We start from the raw sequence: 6,793 nt of genomic DNA, 5'->3' as shown, positions 1-6,793 counted from the left end.
ATTTCAGATGTCATATTTTTATTATATTTTCTGTATCAAACATGTATTCCATGTAAGGAAGGATCATGTTATTTGCAATTTTTTGAAAAATCTTGAACGAGAATTGGGTCTAAAAATAATTTGATATTATAATTGGGTCTGAAAATAATTTGATATTATAATGACGGGTTCTGGTAGAAGTACTAGGAAATTGATAGTAAAAGGAATTTGTAAAGGGTCAAAATTAATCAATGAACAGTTCTGCCCATGGACGTTCTCACTCACTGATTTTTTCACCTACGATAAATTAAATGATAATTCAAGGGTTCAAGGTTACAATAACCTGATTTTATCCACCTATCCACCTTAGTAAGAAAACGTGAATGTTTGAAAGTATTTATAACAAAAAACCCATTTTGGGCGAGACGAAGTGTGCAGGGTCAGCTAGTATTTTATATAAATATTAGTTTTTATTAAATTTATTTAATCAATTAATTTATTTAGTTTTTAATTTATATAATATTATTACTGATGCTAAGGTCACAAAACGTTATGAAAATTTTCAATCACTCTATTTTATCATGATTTTCTAGTGTGACATGCAGAAAAAATGTTCACTGATTTTTTACCTACGATAAATTAAATGATAATTCAAGGATTCAAGGTTACAATAACCTGATTTAATCCACCTATCCACCTTATTTGCACTATGAACATTTTAGTGGTTTTGAAAAGAACCTGCGATGTTGTCATTGGAGTTGGTGCTGCTGGATTCGTTATTAGTTGGATTCTGATGAACTTTTCTTTTTTTTCTACACAATTTCTCAATTCTTTTTAACTGAAAATGGATAACTCTCGTTAAGCTGAGTGATCCGGATTAGGATGAAATCTTTTGATTTCATCTAACCGGTCACTCCGTAGACAGCATGCTTCGGGTAAAATCAAGCCTTTCCGTTCGGGAATCAGTGTACTCGTCGAGAGATTGTTGGATACTGATCTATATTTCTATAATGTTTACTGATTTATATACTTTTTCTACATGCTCCACCCGTTGCTGCTGACCAGACCCTTGACCTCTAATTCACATCGTCGGGTTGCTCACTCATATGTTTTAGGCTTGAGTGTGTTCTCGCTGATGGGTCCGCTTCTAGGTTGGAACGATGTTACGTGGCTTCGGAAAGGATTACTTTAATCTGATCCACTAACTTCCATTTGACTTTTTCTCCTTCTTGGTTTGCTTTATTGGGGCTTTGTACCTAAACGTTCCTGAGCGTTCATTTGACAAGGGTGATTTGGTCATGATGATAATAATGATATCTTGAATTATTGAGGCTTAAAATTTATTGAGTTATTCGCACGTACCCATGGAAAAGAACAATTTAGAAAACTTATTCTATATTCACCATCTTTAAAACCCGTATTTTGCCGCAGATGACTGCCGAACTCGTGATGATGTATAACATATTATAACGATTTCTTTAGATTTCACATTTTTATAGTTCATGTTAGCGAAACACATGCTAATCTGAACAAATGTATGCGAGTACAAATGCACGCGCAGCTTGCATCTGATGATGATGTTTTGAAGTATGCAAACATTGTGCTACTAAAATCATGTTTGTGATTTGGAATGCATCATGTAGTCATCAGCTCAATCCGTATCACATATTTCATCAACCCTCCTGTACTCGCGTGCAAAATCATAACACGTATACTAGCGTACATTGTCACAGACCGAAAGTTGAGCTTCTTTGTAATATTGCTATAGCGTATTTTTTTAGGCTTCATTGGTATTTATTTGAAGAAGAGGGTGTAATTGAATGAACAAACGCTAGAAAATATGTTTTCTCCGTCTGCATTCAGTTTTTATATTCTTCTAATTCAGCCTCCTTAAATCAGAGTAATTTTGGATACACTAACAGACCTATGCGCGAGTATAGGAGTGTTAAAGAGCACATTACCTTACCAGCAACTTAAAATAAAGCTTCATCAACAAAATGAATAAACGGCGCGGACAGGTGAGGAATCCGAAATCGGCCTTTTTATTTCACGATTATTCAATCGTTTGTTTGAAAATGTATACAATTTCCTTCATGTAAAAACTCCTTCAATATCTTCAATCGATTAATGTAAACATATCTACGATCTGTCGAGAAATGTTTTTGTTGCTTCTTATTCTTATTTACAGTACATACAGTACAGATGTAATCTAAGCAAAATTAATGGTTTGCAAATAGTTTTTTTCATATATCTCAGCAAAATTGCATCTTCTATGCTCTAAAACCATCATTCCCAAAGAAATAATACACAACTTATGCAATACAGCACTCTTCGCAGTACATCAACATAAAATGCCAACCAAAACAAGGGAGTTAGCGCGTTTAGATAATACTTGACATTTTATAATTATTCAATTTTCGAAAAATATATTAAAAAAAAATATAATAATATATAATTTTTTTTAGTATGATAAACACGTAGAAATATTTATTAATGCAAAGGTTTTTGCGATCTATTGGAAAATGATAGAGTTTTTTTTATCCAAAATATATATATTTTATTAAGGCTCATATGGCGTCAGCCTAACGGGCCGGGAGTTCAATATTTCGACAATGTTTGCCTACAACTATGTTAGTAATATGTAACCGATTACTCGCGGTTGGCTCGAGGTTAGTATTACAAGTGTTCTCATAATTGGTATGTTGCAGTCTTCGATGCTCTGTACGTGTGCCCGACACGGGATACTTCCTATTGGGATGCAGCTGACCATTAATCAGCAACGCCCCCCTAGTCTGTACCCCATATCTAGCGTGTTGCGTCTTCTCGACTCGAGGAATCCAGGATAGAATGGTCACTAGCCGGCGCAATCATCAGCTCGTGTAGAGTTGTCATGAGCGGTACAACCTTTGGCTCTTGTTGAATGATCAGTGGACTGCACAACCTTCAGCCCGTGCATCTGTAAAGAGTGTGTGTATGTATTGCCGCGACTAAATAAAAGTTTATCGATCGGATAGGAGGGATATGAAACGGGGACACAACGAAGGAAACATCATTAAACGTTGACATCGGCGTTTCTGAGGAACAGGTATAGATGACGCAGAAGATCAGGATCCCGGCTACCTAAGATATCCCGGACGGGGATATCCGATTGTCTGCCTTGTGCTCTCAGTGCTCTAGAGAGCTGAGAGCGAGCAGCTTGGAACCGGATACACGACCAGACAACATGCTCGATGTCGTGATAGCCATCGCCACAATCACAAAGATTGTTTGCTGCGAGCCCAATGCGATAGAGATGCGCGTTTAGGTTGTAGTGATTGGACAAAAGCCGAGATATCACGCGAATGAAATCACGACCTACATTCAATCCCTTGAACCATGCACTCGTCGAGACCTTAGGGATAATCGTGTGTAACCAACGACCTCATCTCCACTCCACATGCGCTGCCAACTTACGAGCGTGTACTGACGAGGAATGTGGAAAAATTCATTATAAGCAATTTGCCTTTCAAAAAGTGTGCCCTCTAAAGCGCCCACCTTAGCTAGCGAGTCCGCTTTCTCATTCCCCGGAATCGAGCAATGAGAGGGAACCCATGCTAAGGTAATCTTGAATAATTTTTCGACCAGAACACTCAATGTCAATGTCTTATTCTTGTTAGGAAATAAGATGAGCGTTTATCAACTTTCATTGAGCGGATTGCCTCTATTGATAGAGTTATAAGCCTTCAACATTTTGCATTGTTTCCTTCGTGTTCCGCCACCCAACCTATCCAACGTCAAAAAAATAGTTCTAACACCAGCATAAGAATATTCTGACAGTATCCTAACAGGTTCTCACATCGGGGACGGCAACCATGAACTAGAAGATCAATGGATCTAGTACATTTTTAATTTCACTCAATTATTTTCATTCTGTTGTAATAATTGGAGGTCATAATTTTTCAGAGCAATCAAATACAATACATTAAACAATGCACTGAATGGGCCAAACTATATCGCTTCGCGCTAATGTTTGCAATTCATACAATCGAAATTCCGTCGCCTTTAAGCCTCCGCAGCCCAAGTGAGTTGTTGTCAGTGAACGTGAAAGATTCCTCCGTAATCGTTCTGATTTTTTTTGCTCCGTCAAAAGAACAACAGCATTGTTCGAGTATTAGGGTATGTCAATATGACTGTTATGTGTTTCAACGCTGTCATTATGTTTCAACGAGCCCAGCCAAATTCCTCGACGCTGGTGGCGGCTTTCTCAAAAGCAAACAAATACCGGATACCTCTGTATTGTTATCACGTCGTCTGGTTTACAGCTGCTTTTTCAAATATTCTGGTTGAATTCCATCACGATGGGGAATTTTCATTGCCAGGTATGCCGAATTGCTTCGAGCCATTTCAGCTTATCACGTTTCATTTTGCAATTCAGTTCGAAATCAATTATATATAAACCAAACGGCCGTGAGTCGGATACCCCGCGATCGGGATCGGGAGGCTACAAAATGATTCCAATTAGCCTTCTCTGGGTTTCATTTCCTCGGTCTCATTAGGACCCGCCCCATTAAACTTACCATCAACATTGTCGTTTGGCTTCATTTACCGCACCGCGCACATATCTCCACCTGATTGATTTTCGTGTACGCTGCGAGGCTTTTGGGGTTAATTTTTCAAACGAAATTCGAACGCGTTGAAAGGCGCACCAAGGCACCAGTGCAAAGATATATCGCACCAAGTCAGAGGTCAGAGCAGTGATCGATTAGTTTTCTGATCTTCGCCAATTAATCTTTGGACCGCGAAGGTCCAGAGGCTGACCGCTGGAAAGGAATGATATCAATTTGGGAGGTAGCCTAATTGGAACGGCGAATTGAATGAGCTCAGGAATGCCTTGTTGTGACGCTGATGAATCATTGGACACTAGGCTCGATGATCGTTATGTCAGTAATGATCAGACGCCCGCAGTTCAACCAGAGGCAATCCAACGGTAACTGGAATTCGTGCTGGAATTGGGCAGCTGAAGCTGGCATTTGGGTATGCAAAGTATTAGAAACCTTCAGTTTATTGAACTCATGTCATAAGTACACTGGGAACACTCCGAAAGTTCCTCTCGGACGCATCGCACATCATATTCTCACGCTAGGATAATTACCATCACGTTGGGGGTCATCGAGATCCGCTAAAAAATTAATACTTCATTTCCAGGCACAGGTTAACCGTCGTCACGACTCTATCTGACCGTCGGAGGTGGATTCACACAAAATTGATCACATCCGCGAGACGCGATCCAAAGAAGACGCGGAGAAAGAGATCGTCCAGTCCGAGAGCGTAATTTCATTTCAACTGCCAACAACATAAATCCACACTATCCAGTCCGCGGGCCAGGGAGGAGGTGTTTCAGCTGTCGTAGGCCGCGTTACAGTTTACAAACCTGTCTCAATGTGCAAACAAACGGTTTTTCCACCACCCCCTCTTGCTCTGTCATCGTTTCAACCTCTGCGAGTTCGGGCGAAGAACATTAATCTCAATGAAACACGCATTTTGACGGCTCATCATCATCAGCAACATCGTCGTTTGGTCGGTTGTTGTTTTACTATTTAATGTGCCCATCCTCGGTTCAGAGGAGTTTGCCATTGTTGTCGTTTTTCGCAGTGGATTTGTGCACGACAGAATGTTTACGAGGTTAATCGATTTGCGCGACTAGAGCGTGCTTCAAAGGTTATTTTGCATTGTTTCTTGGAGTGAGAAACGAAAACAAATTACTATTGTTTGCTAATACGATCCGATGACAAATCCGAAAGATACAAAAAATCGATTGGATAATGGGGAATAGACGCCTCTTTAGCTCAGCGGTAGAGCGCTGGTCTCGTAAACCAGCGGTCGTGAGTTCGATCCTCACAGGAGGCAGATAAGTTTTTTTGAAGATGCATTTGGTTCGCTTAATACAATATAAGATCAAGACATTATCATGAATATGCATTCTAACAAAAATATTCGTAGATCAATCTATCAGACCCGTTAAACAAATGGTTCTCTTCTTTAAATGAAAATTAGTTTACCCTTTATTTGCCTAGCATTACCCATTTTGAAAATAACTGTAAACATAAAAAATCCATGGAATCCCAGATCACCTACGCTCCGATTCTATTCCGCCGATATTTTCGGCAGAATATGGGAAAGTTAGATCTGATAAAATGTTCTTTACTGACGGTTCATTCATAAACGGGTCCACTGGCTTCGGCATCTTCATTAAAAATCCAGTGCCTCTTTCAAACTCAAAGATCCTTGTTCCGTGTATGTCGCTGAACTGGGTGCGATATATTACGCATTAGGGATCATTGAAACATTGCCCATCGACCACTATTTTATTTTTTCAGACAGTCTCAGCTCAATAGAGGCAATCCGCTCAATGAAAGTTGATAAACGCTCATCTTATTTCCTAACAAGAATAAGACAACTATTGAGTGTTTTGGTCGAAAAATTATTCAAGATTACCTTAGCATGGGTTCCCTCTCATTGCTCGATTCCGGGGAATGAGAAAGCGGACTCGCTAGCTAAGGTGGGCGCTTTAGAGGGCACACTTTTTGAAAGGCAAATTGCTTATAATGAATTTTTCCACATTCCTCGTTAGTACACGCTCGTAAGTTGGCAGCGCATGTGGAGTGGAGATGAGGTCGTTGGTTACACACGATTATCCCTAAGGTCTCGACGAGTGCATGGTTCAAGGGATTGAATGTAGGTCGTGATTTCATTCGCGTGATATCTCGGCTTATGTCCAATCACTACAACCTAAACGCGCATCTCTATCGCATTGGGCTCTCAGCAAACAATCTTT

The 6,793-nt window shown here is 39.7% G+C and overlaps 1 non-coding gene across 1 annotated transcript; it reads left to right on the top strand.

The window, feature by feature from the left end:
* The first annotated feature begins 5,793 nt into the window (after nt 1–5,793).
* Nucleotides 5,794–5,865, top strand: Trnat-cgu (transfer RNA threonine (anticodon CGU)). Its single transcript has one exon. It is a non-coding gene; the product is annotated as a tRNA-Thr (tRNA).
* The last annotated feature ends 928 nt before the right edge of the window (nt 5,866–6,793 follow it).

Source organism: Toxorhynchites rutilus, chromosome 3 (genome assembly GCF_029784135.1).
Source record: "Toxorhynchites rutilus septentrionalis strain SRP chromosome 3, ASM2978413v1, whole genome shotgun sequence".
Taxonomy (NCBI): Eukaryota; Metazoa; Arthropoda; class Insecta; order Diptera; family Culicidae; genus Toxorhynchites; species Toxorhynchites rutilus.
This window is presented reverse-complemented; position numbering and strand designations above follow the sequence as displayed.